The sequence below is a fragment of the Symphalangus syndactylus genome, chromosome 12, assembly GCF_028878055.3.
Source record: "Symphalangus syndactylus isolate Jambi chromosome 12, NHGRI_mSymSyn1-v2.1_pri, whole genome shotgun sequence".
NCBI lineage: Eukaryota > Metazoa > Chordata > Mammalia > Primates > Hylobatidae > Symphalangus > Symphalangus syndactylus.
The window spans coordinates 119,973,520-119,990,802 of record NC_072441.2 but is presented as its reverse complement, the minus strand read 5'-3'; the positions used below and the strand labels follow the sequence as shown (position 1 = coordinate 119,990,802).

Sequence of the window (17,283 nt, the reverse complement as noted above, 5' to 3'; positions counted from 1 at the left end):
GCAAAGGCCACAGAGGCTGAAGAATTAGGGAGGTAGTGTTGGTGCTGCCAGTCAGCTCCAATCCAAGCCCTATGGGGTCCAGGACTCTTTTGACCACAAAGACCCCCAGGTACACACTGTGTAAGGCCTTATTGGGCCACCCTGAACTCCCCACCACATGGAGTGTATCTCTGCTTCCTGCAGCTCTCTTTATGCCTCTGCCATTCACTCTTCTGGAATCCATTTATGTTGCCCGTTTGTACCTCCTCTGGGAGATCATTCATTTCATAAATTTATTACCTGCTGCATGAAGTAGTATTTCCGCTGACTTGTCCTGAACTTGCCCCACTTGTGGTTCCAAAGCACTGCTATATTTCAGGATCTGATGAACAAGTCTGTGCTCATCATATCCATACCATTTATAGTTTGATCATTTCCTCCTAACAGCCTTCTCCTTGTCAGCAGCCCTGTGACTTCTACTCAGTTCCTCAGAACATCCATGTTGCTATTTGGGGACTTTCCCTATCCCCGTTTTAACCTTCTAGACCCTCTCACAGTGTCGCAGGCAAGAATACACCACAGTTATTGGTAAGAGTAAAATAATGTTCTCAATTTAAAATTTCCCACACCTGAAGAATGTGTCCAATTTTGTGCAGCACTGTCCTGGGTGCAACCACATTATAAAAGACACGGCTTCTAGACTCTGATTTTGCAAACTCATGGGAAACTGTCTCCAGGCAGCACAGGTGGATCAGTACTGGCCAATACTGCAAGTTAACCTGTCTGAAATACGGCATTGCCAAGAAAGAAATCCAAGTGTAGTCAGTCTTAGCTTCAAAGCAGACTAAGTTCAATACTTAGCACTCCACTGATTTTCACGGTATCTGAGAGGGAGACAACCCTTGTTTTCTGCAACATACTGATGTGAAACCAGAGATCAGCAGGTGCTAAAGCTAGTGAGGAGTGGTCAAAAAGGGGTTCCAATTTCCAGTCTCAGTGCACGAATCTGCTTATTTTGGCTTCTTTTTTTTAAAAAAAGAAAAGTTAATATTTTGTTCTACTCCATTTAGTGCCCACTAAGCTCTTGACCAACTTCAAATATCCTTACTGAAAACAAGAAAAATAATAAGGATTAAGCAAAACGTAATAGCCCTGTTGCTGCCTGGGGCTGTTCATGAGTTCATAGGAGTTGGGATTTTACTGCCAAGGAATAAAATAGTAGGTGGGTGCTCCAACCTGCTTTTTCATAAGGAATGCATCATTCATCCAGGGTGAAAACATCCTTGCCAGATGCCCACTTCTTTTCTTCTGCATAATTGCATCTTCTGGTAGTGTCAATACAGCAACAGACTTTGCAGCCTTGGCAGTCTAGTGTGAGTAAATCCACCATCCAGCCCACCTATAAGTCCCTGATTTCTCTGCACAGAATTTTCTGGTTTTCAGCATTAGACTTTTCTCCTTACGAATTGAGATAGCTAGAGATACCATCTTATGGATGGCCCCTGGTTTCCTTTCTACTATCAGACAACCATGTCTATGAAGCCCTGAGCTCAACTCGATTGCCCCTGTTTTTCTCATTTAGTTTCTTCCTCTTTTCTCTTAAAAGCAACCCTACATACTCATCACCCTGGCCAGAACCAATCTGTAATGTTGCTCCAGACTTTCAGCAAAGCATTTTCTATGGCCTCCCCGCAATAGGCGTCATTCAAGACCTGCACATGATCCCTGCTCAAGTGTGGAATTCCTTCACAGAAGGCAAGTTCCTCCTCTACTAGATGATATGGTGGTAAAAGGATGCACTGAGTCAGGGGGTGGGGGGGTGGCGGTTGGAAACACTTGGATTCAAACCTGGCTGTACCATTTATTAGCTATGTGACCTTGAGGAACTTCCTTAGCTTCCTCTCAACCACAATTTCCTCACCTGTACAATGAGGATAATACTACCTCTCGTAATTGTGTTGTGAAAGGTTGAATGATACACTGTGTGTAAACCTCCAGGCAGGAGACCCCCATTCCCAAATCTTCAGGCCGGCATTCAAGGCCTTACTATCATCCATCCCAGGCCTGTCTTCCTCATGGCCCTGTTAGACTCTATACTCTGGCCTTAGGCTCCAGGAGTTTGAGAGGAACCTACTGTACATAGGTAGACAATTGCAGGCTCAAAGTGTCATTACAGATTTGAGCTTCTCTCGGCTTGCGAATCTAGTCTTTCTCTGTAAAAAAAAAAAAACAACAACAAAAAAAACTTTTATTTTCCTCTTTTCCTAGCCATTTTTGGCATTTCAGGCTGGATGGTGGGTTTTCTTTTTGGCCTTTCAACTCAGAGCCACGTGGTTTCTCCTGAATAAACAGAAAGGAATCTCTTGAATCTCAGTTGTGACAGTTGGTTGCAGCAGTCGTTTTAATGCCCACTTGCAGAAGCCAAAGGACACCCATACTCAGCCACAGTCGATGGAGGGCAAGTCCTGGCTCAGCACCTGGCACCTGGTACCTGTGTATCTGGCAAATACAGTCGAGGGAACAGCATCTCAGGCCCTTGTCAGGGAGGACCTCCCAGGATGACACTGAGGAGGCCCCTGAGATGCCCCACAGCCAGGTCCTGGCATCCCCCTCTTTTCCCACCCACAGTATCCCTGGAGGCACTGAACAAGCTCTGAATCATCAGAGCTTTGTGTCTGGAGTCCACCATTCAACCGGGCGCAGGTGTTTTCATTTCCTAGCATCCCATGTGCTCCGAACTAGAGCCAAGAGATCTGAATAGAAAGTAGATGGAGAGCAGCTGAGGATGAGAGGGAAGAACCCCTGAGAACTTTTTGAAGTCAGCTTTCCCCTCCATCATTGCTTGTGACAGCTCCTTGGGCACAGTTTTCCTTAACGCCTCCAGGGAGCAGAGACAAAGACTCTTCTGAGATGTCACCTGCACCCCTTGCAGCAACCGGTGTTGGCTAGAGGGGACTGTCATGCTCATTTGTCCCGATAAGACATTGGCGCCTTCACCCAACCTGCCGCATGGTATCCCTCTCCAACGCCTCCCACCCCTTCCAGGAAGGCCGCTCTATTTAGGCTGCTGTTTTCCCTGAAGCCGGGTTTGCCCGGAGTTCTGTGTCCCGTTCCTGCAACACTGGTGCGTCTGTGAAAGACACTGGGGCTGGCTCCGCAGCCGCTGTGTCCTGAAGGAGGCGTGTTCCGGGACTGAGGGGGCGAGGACACGTAATGGCGGGGCGGGGAGTGGGGAGCCACTGGCGGGAAGACGGAGAGGGCGCGTCTGGGGCGTGTGCGCCCAAGGCCAGAGGCACCCGAGGTGGGCTGGCCCAGGGTGGAAAGCCTAGGCCGAACCCCTGGAGCGGGCGGAACGGCAAGCCAGATTCAGGAAGTTGTGCCTCTGACATCAGGGGGCAGGACAGAGTTGGAGCGAAACCTCAACTATGCCAGGCGTCGGCCCGCAGGAAGGCAGGGAACACAGAGGGCGCTGTCCTCGGCGGCAGCGGCAGGTACGCGCGGGGGCGGGGGCGGGGGCGGGGCGGGCGGCTCCCAAGACCTCGGCCGGCGCGGGGGCCCTACACGCCAGACCTGGCTCAGGGTGGGAGTGCAGAGGCAACCAAGAAGGAACCCACAGTTCCCTCCAGAGCCCGGGGCGCTGTCAGACGGGGCAGCACCCAGGAGATTCCCTGGGCCTGCAGGAAGCCCTTCCGCGGACCGAAAGGTGAGTTTCAGGACTTTCTGTTATGTTTTTTAAAAATACATTTTTAAGCGCCCTCTGTTTGGAAGGGGACGCCCACTCACTCCTGTCTTTAGAAGGATGAGACCTGCCCCAGAGATACAACGAATTATTCCTAAGTAGCGTCTTGCGCCTTCACAACTTTAGTTCTGGTGTGTTTCCCTCCTTCGCGAGGACTCTCAGGAGTCTTCCTCTCTGCGCCTGGGCTGAGTCCACATGAACTCCTCGGAGGTCGGCGGTGGAGTTACCTTACTCCAGCTGCCGGTAGGAGCGCTTTGAAGGGGACACATGGAAATTCTGTTTTTTACTGAGAAAGCCAAGGCCTGAGACCCTCCAGAAAGCTTCGCGGGCTTAGGTGTTTCTAAACCATTCTAGGTGAAGCCAGATTTTCTCTGGGGCTAAGGAACTAGCCAAAACGAAAATATGGCCTGGAGCCAGGGGCGGAGAGGAAACCTGTTTGCTATTCTGAGAGTTTCCAGGGAGCTTGCTGTGACACAGATTACTTCCTAACTTCTTTGACAATCAATGGTCCCACTCCCGGACCCCCCATCCCACCCATGAAGGTAGAATGGGGGCATAATAGGACCTGTTTCCCTAACATTCTGAAGAGCTTTACGGGGATTCATCATATAATAATAGAGTTAAGTAAATAGATGATAGCTAGTGGGAAGACCAGTCCTGCCTAACCGAAAGGGAAACTGAAGCACAGACAAGCACTCACCCTAATTTAACAGAGAACACCGGCAGCCTGCATGCCATGCTACTTAGCGGGATTGTGCCACCGATTGTGTTGTACGAGGAAGGGAAGGAAAAGACCACTGGAGCATCTTGGAAGCGCCTCCCTTCTAAAGCAGTTGCATTTCATTTGCTCAGCTACAGCTCATAAGGACCTGAAGCTAATTTTAAGGAACCCTCATTCTGAAGTTCTGTTAGATAATGGAGAGCCTTGAGTTACAAAGAGCAGGACTTAAAAACAGCATTGATGTATCCTGTTCCTAACCCTTTTGCAAATGGTTTGCAAGTTCTATCTAAAGACTTCTGCAAGGGTCTTACCAGCCTTTAAGCGGGTTCAGTTGCATCAACCACTTAGTCTGATGTGCCTGCCCTTCACCCAGTGCTGGGCTGGAGAGGCAGCTGTACAGGAAAATCTGACCAAGTCTTTCCTTTTGTCTGAAATTCTGCTTGTCTGTCCCCACCCCAGATACAATTTTAGGAAAGAGATGTGTTGTAAAACAAATGTTTCTTTGGCCTCCATACATTGTCAATATTTAGCCTGTGAAATGAGTATGACTTCTGCCCTCTTCCCTAAAGACTAAACCCAAGAGAATAATAAACACTCAACAAACTAAGTTATTGATTTCACCAAAAAGGGAGGTGCAACCATTCCATACATTCATTCAGCATTTACCAAACCTACCGTGTGCTGGCCAGTATACCAGGGCCTTGGAGTCCAAAGATAATGAGATGGCTTCTGCTTTTGAGGAGCTTCAGTCTGGTAAGTGAGACAGATACAGAAATAAACTGCAGTTCAGGATAATATACATTATAATAGCAGTAGCTACAGGGCACTGACTAATCCAGGGGAGAGGGAGGAGATCCTTCCCCAGAATTATCTGTGAAGTCCACACCACAGAAGTGATAGATGAGCAGGGTCTTGAAAATGACTAGGAGTTCCTAGGGAAAGTGTGTTTTGAACAAAGAGGGTATGCAAAGTCAATGGCAGGTAGGGAACAGCGTGTAATAGGAATTACACTGCTAGACTGAGAAGGGTGAACTCCCTCCTATGGGAAGCCATTTTTGAGTTTTTAAGAAGAGGAAGGATCCGGTCAGATTTGTGTTTGGAGAAAGAAGTATTGGCCAGATGGGGGCTGGCTTAGAGAGATGGGAAGCAGAGATAATTAAGACCTCAGCTAAGACAATGGCAGTGGGAACTGAGGAAAAGGAATGGATTTTAGGAAGTAGAATCAAAAGTACCTGGTAACCAAGTGAATGTGGTAAAGGAGGAATGAGTGAACAGGGAGTGATTATAAGGTGTTGAGTGGGATAGGCAGTGGAAGGTACCTTGTGGAGCCATTAATAAAAATCATGTAAGCTAGAGAAGGAGTGGGCTTGGGAAGCAGATTGTGGAGAAGGCAGTGATTAACACTTTAGACATATTAAAGTTGAATATGCCCAGCAAATGTGCAGATGGAGATAAGCAGTTGGGTATACAGGTCTGGAACGTAGGTGGAGGTGGAAGGCAGCTAAAGAGGCCTGTGGTAGCACCACATTGGTGCTGAAGAGTCTTGTATTTGTCAGTAGTGGTCTATAGATATTTTCATATCATATGGTGACTTCCAGATGACTTTCTCCAAACGCTCAAGGCTTTCTCAAGATACCTTCGAGGATAATTCCTAAAATGAAGGAGAGAATTCTGGGTTCATGGCACATAGATAGTAAACAAGCATTTAATTATCACTCCTCCATGTGAAAAATTAATACTTAGTTCAGTTGTAAGATCTGTGAAGACCTTTCCAGAACTCACACTCCAAGTCTTTAGTTACCTACCCCTGTGTGGGAGAGTCCTGACTTCATAAAAACAAGAAGGATGACCTACTCTGACTAATTTCAGACCCCTACAGAGTAGTTATTTAGGTCTGGCTGCCAGTGCTCTGCTCAGGATCTTGTGTGACCTGCATGGAAGAAAAAACCTTGAGCTTGGAGCTAGACATACATGGGTTCAGTTCCTGGCTTAACCGCTTCCCTTCCTCGTACAACACAATCGGTGGCACAATCCCGCTAAGTAGCATGGCATGCTGGCTGACCTTGAACAAGTTCTTGAATCTCTCAGCTTCATTTCCCTTATATTTAAAATGGGGATAATTATTACTCACCAGGGCAATGGTTAGATCAGAATCAAATTGAAAAAGAAAGTACATTGAATGTGCTGCATAAATTGTAAGACTCTATAAAAATATAAGGGATTTTATTATTATTTCTAATCTTGCCTCTTGAAACTACCAAAATTAGACAGACTGTGTAGGTGTAGGCTCTGGGCAGCATCTTCGGCCCAGACTTGCAGCTTTCTTATTGTATGACATATTTTAAGGCAGTAATTAAAAGTCTCCTTCCATCATATCAATGATATGCATCTACTCTGGCCTCTTTTGTCCTCCTTAGCTAAAATGGTCAGAGCCCAAAGAAGTCAATGCTCCGCTATTGCTTATGCAGGTTGTGTACTGCACAAGGACTCCTGGGAGTCTATGGAGCTGAAAGTACCAGAATTCCACCTGCTAGGCCTTAGACCCACCCCACTTGCAACTGAGTCCACATGGAGGGAATGCTTTTTTCTAATTCTCACCAAGGTGCTGGTTTAACTCATTTAATCCAATGGCCTGGAATCTGAGCATCAGTCAATGGCTTGGGTATATTTGTGATTTTTCCCTGTCCCAACCGGGGAAGCCTGACTTACTCCAACCCCGTGAAGTTCGAATGTTATGCCAACATCAAAAACCTTCAAGTAAACAGGGTTCTAATAGAGGCTAAGCTGTTGATGAAAAAGAGGAAGTAACCACAGATTCAGAGACTTCAAATGGAAAAACACTTCTGAGAAGAGCCACCCCCACCCCTTCACTTTACAGATGAGCAAACTACAGTTCAGGGAGGGGAAGTGTGGGCCCAGTCACAGAGCTGGTTAATGGAGGGACCAGAATCCAAGTTCTATCTGCCTCTGCCCAGGAATACCCAATATTATCCAGGGTCTCTATCACCTTTTGTATCTCGCACACAAGCACACAGCTAGGCATTCAAATGCCTGCGGAAAGGTGAAATGAAAATTGTACCTGAAGTTCCAATCCTCCCCTAGTGGCCTCCAGAGCAAACTAGGGGCAGACCCTCAAGGGATGCAGGTAGTTCTCAACTTTTAAGGCAACCTCCATACCACCCTCGTCTCTTCTGTTTCCTCAGTTTCAATCCTTTAAGTTTTCTCAGGAGTTCCCAAATACCCCTCAAGAAGAGAAACAACATTGGGTGCCTTAATTAACTAAAATCCTTTCAGCGTTTCCTCAAACTTCTCAGGAAGAGTGTTTCGCCTCAGAGATAAGAATGAGCTAGAGACCAGTGGAGCAGTCGGAATTACATATCCAATATCGATATGTAACTTACCATTCAGCAAGAAGGGTTCCAGGTGAATAATGGGCTTTCAGGAGACTCGTCACAGACACAGTAAGAGAGATAAAGACAGTGGCATGACAGACTTTTTCCCTCCCTGGACAGCAAAAGGAAAATCGGGTGCAAATTCTTTGAAAGACAATCCCCAGGGCCAGAGCCCAGGCCAGGTTTCTGGCTTTTCCCCCACATCAGTCTGAGCCATCTGAACAGAGTATCATCTGGGGACATGAGTGAACATTTAGTGGAGACCAAGAAAGGGCAGCTAAGTTCCAAAACGAACCTCACACAAACACAAGATTTCTTTCTCAGAGGCAACTCCCAGGGGACATGGCGGCATCCAAACCCAATCCCCACCCCTGGGAAGAGACTTGCTCCCACGATTGTGAGCAAGCCGCTCCATGGAGTTTGTCACCAAGAAATGAAACAAAACCTAACCATTGCTGTAGTTCTTGGTCAAAATTGAAGAGATGATTGTATTTAGAAGCCGCTGCAGACATGCCCTTGCTCTTCACTGTAGCTTTCTCATGACGGGATGTTTTTCAGTTACATTTTATTCTCCTCAAATACAACCCTAATTTCAAGCTGGATAGTCTTCAGAAAAGCCCATCAGCATTTTTTTTTTGGTTTCCCAGGCAAGTCATAAAAAGAAAATTGGCAGAAGAGAGGAAAATAATATACAAATAATAACAATAAGGATAGTTGCATGTGATAGTATGTTTAGTCTTCACATTGTCCTGACAGGGAAAAGAGCTGTGGGCCACAGGTTCAGAGGTGGTGTAGGGGCAGGGAAAGAGGGTCAAGGGCAGGGGAAGGGAAAGAGGCAGTGGGAACAGGGAAGTTCCATGAGCTTAGTATTATGGGAACAGAATAGTACAGTGGATATGCTGTGTATTAACCTAAATGACATGTGACAGTGGCCACCATAAATAAGAGAAAAGAATGCTGCACTCTGAGTCAAGAGCTTCTTGTTCCTCCCCAACTCAGGTCTAAGATATTGAATGTGCATCCATCTGCTCATGGTTTCTAACTTGTGATTCCTCTGCAGCCCCATGGGCCAAAGTGCCAGTTTTCAAAAGCCCCTCTGCATGTGATCATCATGTACCAAAGCCCTGGCTGTAGCCTGCAAGTTCCAGACAGCCACTCCTGCACACTGGCCTGAAACCACCCAGGAACTAACGCTGGGGTCAAAGTGACCTTCCCAGTGATTTGAAACCCAGAGTAAACAAATGTCTATCCAAACTTTCTTGGCTCCCACAAATTTTCAGTGTGCATGCTAGGCTCTCAGTAACCACTTATTGAATGGTGGTGCTAAGAATTTAAGGCATACAATCCTGCCCACCCCCACCAGAAACATATATAGTTTCTTCAACATTATGTTAGGGAGATGTGTCAATAACAAAAGAGAATAAGTTACTCATAAGGCCAGTCCTGCAGACTTAGCTTATCTATGAAACCCCTTTCTTGTAAATGACTGATGGCTTCCACCTTCCTTTCTCTCTCCCCACCTTCCACTCCTGACCTGAAACTTCCCTCCTGCCCAAGGCCCACAATCTGCTGAGTAGCAGTTGCCAGCATAGCATAACAGTGGCCTAGATAAAAGCTTCCCGTCTCATTACATGGGTGACCCACACCATTCCATAATGAAACCTCCACTGGGAAAGGGGAACACACTTGCATACCACTGCACCAGATGCAGCCTGCTCAGAGCTTTCCTAGTTTCCCAATTAGAAACTCAGATCTTGCCCTGCAAGACACTTGGACCAAAGCCTTCACAAGTACAGGAAGAAAGTAGTGCTTTCTTCCTTGCCGATTTCCAAAGACTGTGCTTTTCTTGGTTTTGCATAAGGACATCGTTGACCCCTTTGAGGAAAGAGCTGGGTTTTGACTATTTTCAGTGGGTGGATAGCACAGCTTCCCAAAGCTGGCCATGGAAAGAACACCTCATTTCCAGACAAAGGCACTGCAGTCCTCCACACTGGCTGGAACAAGGGAGGAGACACAGTCACAGAGCATGTGCCACAGGGGAAGAAGTTCAGATGCTCCTGACTGACATTTTCCAGGAGTAAGATTTTGGTGGTTTATAAAATATTATTCCTTCAAGGTAGGGCCTGAGGGTAAGGGGAAAAGTACTTAAACTACTGGGCATGTGGTCATTCAACACTTGGCATTGGAATTAATGAATAAATACACAGTAAAGAGATCACAGACAACATTTTATATTTCTCAAACAATTAATAAGGGAAACTCTGCCATTCTTTACCATGTGACATCTATTACTTTTCAAGAAATTTTGTTGTTTCCTCTTGAATTTTTTTAATTGAGGTGAAATTTATGTTACATAAAATTAACCATTTTAAAGTGAATAGCTTAGTGGCATTTAGTACATTCAGAATGTTGTGCAATCACCCCTCCATCTAGTTTCAAAACATTTTCATCACCCCAAAATAAAACCCCATACCCATTAAGCAATTTCTTCTTATTGTTCCCTCTTCCCAGTCCCCAGCAACCACCAATCTGCATCCTACCTCTATGGAGTTGCTTATTCTAGATATTTCATATTAATGGAATTATACAATATGTGACCTTTTGCTACTGGCCTTTTCCACTTAACGTGTTTTCAGGGTTGATGTATGTTGTAGCATGTATTGGTACTTCATTCCTTTTTATGGCTGAATCATATTCCATTGTGTGCATATACCATAAGAGTTTATCTGTTTATTCGTTGACTGACATCTGCGTTGTTTCCACCTTGTGGCTATTGTGAATAGTGTGCTGTGAACAAGGATTTGTTTGAATACCTGTTTTCAGTTCATTGCATTTCCAGTGCACAGTGTCTGGCACACAGTTGCCACTTATTAAACATAGGTTCATAAACGTGTGCTTCTGTAGAAGGAATGCCCAGCCCTGTTACACTGACATGGAACTCCTATGCCTTGGTCCTATATTTCAACTCATAGACTTTCTCAAAACAGATGTGCCCTGGGATGGGGAAGGGAGACAAGAAAAGGCCTCCAATGGCTTTGGCTGTCCTCTGTCTCTGAACAGACATGGTGTACATGAGAAGAAGACAAGGGAAGAGGGAGAAGAAGGGTAGGGAGTGGGGCAGGAGGCCTTCCAGTGGCACCATGTGAAGTCGGCCAATGCCCAGGGAGGAGACCCTGTAATATGACATGAGATCGCAGAGAAGAAATGAACTGGGAAACCTCTTTCCTAAACTCTGATTTCTCCATTTCAATTAAGGTTTGTTATTGCTTCAAAGACTCCTAGCGTGTGGCTATACAGTATCTTTGCCAGTTCATCTCAGCTGGCAGGTACAAGAAGCAGTAGCTTCATGGGAAGGTCTAGACTCTCTCCAGTTGGTAATTCTCACTCCTCTCTCCCAGGCACTGTCAGGGTGTATCACTTGCTTTTGGTCAGTCATCTGCAACTCCTCTTTGCATAAAGAGAATTTTGAGGACTCCTAGGAGGCCTGGCGGCTTTGCTTCACAAGGCAGAAGCTGCCCGGACATGACTCTGGCTGCTTCCATTTTTTTCCATACACAGTTCTCAAGCTCTTCTGTGTGTACCTGACACTACACTAGAGGCTGTGGAGAATTTTTAAAAAACAGAACAAAATGCAGTCACAGATTCCACCTCAAGGACCTACCACCTACCACCCAGGAGCCTGCAAGCACCTAGCTGCAAGCCCTGTGCCTCTCATTGAGAGCTGTGAGAAAAGCCCATTCCTGGGATTAGTCTATGCTGGGATCTCTGCTCGCTAGTGTGGCCATCTCTTCACCCACTGCTCAGGCTGTGGCTGTGCCATTCTGGAATCCCTGAGTCCTGCTTCACCCTTGTTCGGCTGGCTCCCCAGATGTCCAACCAACTTACCTGAGCCATAAGCTGCTGCTTTGAGCTGCAACCCCAATTGTGAAAGCTCAGCCCATTGCAAGGTCTTCCTGCTCTGCCCAGGCCCGGGTCCTGGTCCCCTCACCCTGCTGGAGACCTACCCTGCTATCCCAACCTATCACCTGGCTCTGCAGGGGCCTACAAGAAGCTTGGATAAGTATGAGAGCTTGGGGTGCCAGAAGTGAATGTGGGCTTCCTGGCCCATGGACATAGCATAGCCCTCACAGAGATACTCTTCACTCTGGTTCTTTCTCATCTCCTCAGATCATAACCAGTCAATTACTTAATCAAAAAGCATTTATTGTACATCTAATATGTGCCAGCACTGAACCAGACCCTGGGGATATGCAGAGGAGAAAGCTCTGTAATAGCTTAATGTCAAGTGGGAAAGCAAACAGGAGCAGCCTATGTACTATCAGTGAGCAAGCATTGTCAGGGAGGTGAGGTGGTAGAGAAGGAAAGAAATTTTCAACTATGATATCTCTGTGCTACAGATGATTCCAGAAAATGGCCCCTGGGCTAACAAATCCTCTTTTTCCCACCTATTTAGAGGGTGCTTTGCGTCAGTTTTACAGGCCTGAGCATCCCTCACTCGCTCTGAAATAATGAAACAGTGGCATCTTTCCATCATGCACACAGGATTCATCACTGTCTTCCCTTTTGCATACTCGAGCTCCTCAGCATTGGGCCCCAGCAGAGGTCACAAGCTCAGATGCCTACAGGGTGCCTGACAGGTAAAGCCAACATGCACTGAAGATGTGCTCTGTGCCAGGCACTGTTTCACCCACATCACACAGAGTATTTAACTCATCTGGTTCCCACAATAATCCTACGACAGAGGGTCTATTCTTATCCCCCTTTTATAGTTGAGGAAACTGAGGCACAGAGAGGGAAAGGGACTTTCCATATTCAGAAGCCAGTGTGTGGTGGGACCAGGCTTTGACCCAGGCTGGTCCATCTGAGAGGGTCACACAAGCTGGGTGAGAGCGTAGACTGAGAGCTGCAGATCAAACACAATCCACTCTCTGGTGGCAGCTGCCTCTTGGGCTTCCGTTGTGCAACCTCTGACCACGGACTGATCTAGGCTTGACTCTTAGGGCAGAATGTCATTTGTTTCCACAAACTTTGTGCTAAATGTTGGCAGGCTGATTGTGGGTGAGAGGGCAGGGAAAGAGGGATCCCTTTGAACGTGAGCCAAGTGGAACTGGCTTTGGTTACGCAGGGCCTTGTGACACCCAATTTGAAGTCAGAATTATCATCAAATGTAAGGATATGCTGTACAAAGAGATAAAATGTAGTTGGGGTGAGGGTGAGGGACAGGGAGGAGGCAGAAAACTCACTATACACCCAAGTTTCCTTAACACAGTAATCTGCCTTCATAGTCAAATGTGAAAACGATTTGAAATTGTAGCCCTGAATGTCCTTAAGCCCAATATGTCATCAGTCACTCCTGCCTATGGCCCTATCCCCGGACACTCAAGTCATAACATGTTATGATGTATGGAGGGAGAGAACATCAGGAGCAGCCTCCTCCTAGGGCCAGAACCTTGAAGAATCCCCATCAGGTGCTGGAGTGGTCCCTGGAATGCCATGGCAATTAAAGCAGTGGCTGCGAGAAGGCCCTGGGAGAGGGGGTCAGGTGGAGCAAGCTGTTTTAGTGTTGCAGCCATAACATCGGGAGGTTGGAGGCCTCTAGAGCTGAGTTGGAGCACAGGCCACTTTGACTGGATTCTTTCTCTGAGCCAGCTGGGTTTCTTGAGCAGCCTGGAGTCACCTTTCTTTCCCGTCCCTGCTGCCTTTAAACATTCTATGCACCTTGCAGGTGCCAACTCAAGTCACACCCTCATCGAAGTCTGCCCTGGATTCGTCATTGGAATTAACGGCTCCCTCCTTGCTGCTTCCATAAGCATTTTTTTGAATTTCCCTTGGGATACTGAACTAGTCATGCCTTATGGCACTTCGCCTGTGCTTGCCCAGTTCCCCAACAAAAAAAAAAATAAATTCCTTGACTTTATTCCTAAAGTCTCTATCAAAAGAAGAAAAATTCCATTTTGATTTCGTTCCCCGGATAGCTGGCAAGTTTTCTACTTCTCACTAGGCAGCATTGTCTGGGAAAGCCTTAGAAGAGAGAGAAGTTCTTCATGCACATAGTAGGTACTCAACAAATGTGAGTTGAATTGAATAATTTGCTGCTGTACAGCAGAGAATGGAAATGGAAGTTCCTGGCTTCCTTGGCCACAATGGTATCAACAACCCAGAATCAGTGAAGGAAGAAAAAGCCAGCAAAGGAAGTTCCTCCCTCCAGGAAAAAGCAAGGAGGTCTTTTTACAGTAATAGCAGTGAGGTAGTGAGCCAGCCCCCCGCCCCCTACAAATACACACACACTCTACTCAGTTGACTTTGCAGCCAGAAGTTACCAAATAAAATCATATCAATTGAAGAGCACAAAGAGGCCAAGCACAGTGTCTCATGCCTGTACTCTCAGCACTTTGGGAGGCTGAGGCAGGAGGATAACTTCAGGCCCGGAGTTCAAGACCAGCCTGGGCAACATAGGAAGACCCTGTCTCTACCAAAGTAATAATAATAATAAATTAGGCAGATGTGGTGGTGCACGCCTGTAGTCCCAGCTACTTGGGAGGCTGAGGCAGGAGGATTGCCTGAGCCCAGGAAATCAAGGTTACAGTGATTGTGCCACTGCACACTAGCCTGGGTGACAGAGTGAGACTCTGTATATTTAAAAAAAATTAAAAATCAAGAACACCAAGAAGTCAGAAACACAGCCAATCAGGGCTTTCCAACAAGGGTAGTCTCACTTCCAAGTGATGTAATCTTGATATTCAACATGGCACCCCATGAAAACAAAGCTTGTTGTCCATTTGAGACCAGTGTTCCTTGGAAGTCGAGCCTCGGCTGCTCTCATCTCTGTTTCTTAGTCCTGACAGCCTCACTGGAGATTAAAAAGTAGCCAGTCTCCAAAAGAGATCTACTCAGGAGCACCCAAGAATACCTGGTATTTGAGCATACTGCCCAGGCTGAAAGAGCTCTCCAAACCCGAGATATTGACATTTCAACTGGAGACTTTATTTTCCTGGGTATCTCTTTCCAACTGACCAACATGATCTGTGTGAACCTAGAAACTAGTGTGGCAGAGCAGAAGGAAAACTGGCTATTTAGAGATAGAGGAATTGGCACATGATCTTTTATTAGGTATGAGACCTTAGATGAGTCATTTAATTTCAGTGAGCCTCAGAGCTTCTTCATCTATAAACATGTTCATTTGTTAATTCAGCACATATTTCTCAAGGGCAAAATATGTCCCAGATGCAGAGGATGCCATGGTGGGAATAGATTCCATCTAGAAAGGCAGAACAATGATTAAACAATTACCCTACTGCAGATTATGGGTTGTGGTGACACTGTAGGTATGGTGAAGGGCACAGAGCAGGGGCTCTGACCTGTAATGAGGTCAAGGAAGGTTTCCCCAGGGCAACAATGTTGAATAGAGGCCAGGAGATGGGGTAGGGAGCAGTGGATGGGGGTGGGGTGAGAGAGAACTATGGTTGTATACGGATCCAAAGCTGGAGGGGAACCCCATACCTCACAGAGTTTGAGAAATGGGAGGCTTTGTAAACTGCGAAGGGGTTTGGTTGCCACTGCTTGCTGCCCTCGTTGTTGCATTTTAGGAGTTACTTCAGTGCAGAAAGCATCTCATTGGGGAAGTGGAAAACTAGAGCCCTGTGTGCCATTGGCCACTAGCCAGCTTTACAATTTTGAACAAATTTGGAACAAACTTTTACTGTGAAAAGATTATTCATCTGTGAAATAGGGCAAGAAATCCCTCCCCTCTACAAATTACAGTAGATTGAAGGAAGAAATGTTTTCAGGAGGCTTTAAAAAACTAAACTAAGTTGTAAGTGTAGGATATTGATTGGACTTTCACCAATCATAAATAAACCCAAGCCCATCTGGGTGCCAGTTTGAAGGAGGGAGAACTGATTGCATCCTGTTTTTATCCCACTCCCCCTGTTCCCAAGGGATCAAGAGATAAATAGCCATTTCTTTCTGATTGGTTTGGTGATATTTCATTTCAGTTTATAATTAGATTTTTGTCTAAGGGAGAACGGATGCTATTAATAAAAGTTTTTTTTAATTGTGGTATCTGTGATTACTCTGCCTGACTGGTTAGGGCAGATTGCCAGTGAAGCCCATGGGTGGGAGCTTAATCCTGTATAATCCCGAGCTCTGGTAGGGTGTACTTTCCATCACAAGCAAGATCAGATAAGAGAATGTGGCCACTGAAAGAGTGAGGCTGTTAGGTCTCCTCTGCTCACAACTTTCAGGGCCTCCTTGAGGCTGTTGCACCAACTCCATGTTAGGCTTTCAAAGCCCCCTATGATCTCACCAACCTTGCCTGTGCCACCTCAGTTCTCACTCTTCCTTAGAAGCCTTCTTCCCTGCCGTCCCCATCTCCAACTCTGTACCCGTTGGCCTCTGTACCTCTGCTCTGGCTTTTCCAACCTATGTAGCTCACCCCAACTCGCCCTTTTCCCCACCAGAATGTCCAGCCCTCCATGTAATCACACACAGCCCAGGAGCTGGCACAGCCTCTATCTCCTCCATGATGTCCCCCCGCCCCATACCCTGCTCTGATAAAACCTAAGCCAGCATTGATCTCTTTCCTTTCTAATAGTACCTGCATTTTGTCACTTTCTGGTATTTAGTTTAGCATTTAATTACTATTATTTTTGAAAATTCAACTTTGCAGGACATTTTCAATTTACAAGGAACTCTCATATATATTAGTATTTGACTTTCACAACCACACTGATTGGTGAGGGTAGTTGATGTTATCATAATTGTCTTCCCATCTTAGAGACCAGGATCCTGAGGCTCATGAAGCTCTGTGACTTGCCCTGCCACTTGGCTAAGCAGAGCAGGACTTCAGTATTCTAAGGTTTGTGAAGAAACTCTTTTAGGATAAGAACCAGTTGGTACACTTCTTTTTCCCCTCCAGCACTATGTCAGTTACATAGTAAATACTTAACTAATATTTCTTGACGTGAAATCCACATGCAACTACAGGAAAAATCCTTCAAATGGCATATTTTATTGACGCAAACAATTGTTATTAGTGCTATTGGCCTCTTCATGTATAAAGAACAGTATGTTTGCGCATTATTTTTATTATAGGGACTCAGTAAACAACCTAAGGGAGACTCACACACATTTTATACAAAGCTCTCCCCAGCCCCAGAGGCCAAGAAAAGGCAGCCACATATGTAGGTACCATTCCTTCTGCTCACACTGAAGGTGCTGCCCCCCGCCTCCTGGCAGTGGATGGAATGTGCTTGTCAGAACTTGCTCAGCAGAGTGGACATGGCTCGCTAGGCCCTTGGAAACCTGGGGTCATTTGTACACATGGAGGATTCAAGTTACCCAGCAGCAGCCTCAGCTCCACTACACAAGTAGGTGAAGGGGCTGGCCTGGTTATGGAGAGGGTTTAGGAGTGGTCTCCATCCAGCCATTCTGGATTGGAGGCAGGAAGACCT

At 46.2% G+C, this 17,283-nt stretch overlaps 1 protein-coding gene across 4 annotated transcripts in view; it reads left to right on the top strand.

Annotated features, from left to right (window-relative positions):
• Nucleotides 1–3,251: 3,251 nt before the first annotated feature.
• The window catches only part of LOC129468889 (uncharacterized protein KIAA0040), a 34,778-nt gene continuing 20,746 nt past the window's right edge, over nt 3,252–17,283 (top strand). For 2 of the 4 annotated variants that reach the window (XM_055254811.2, XM_063625142.1), the window contains exon 1: nt 3,252–3,470. The gene's annotated coding sequence lies outside the window, so the exon portion shown is untranslated. Of the gene's footprint in view, nt 3,471–3,515; nt 3,683–16,607; nt 16,689–17,283 lie in introns of those variants that run through there. The other 2 variants (XM_055254809.2, XM_055254808.2) reach the window with 2 other exon arrangements.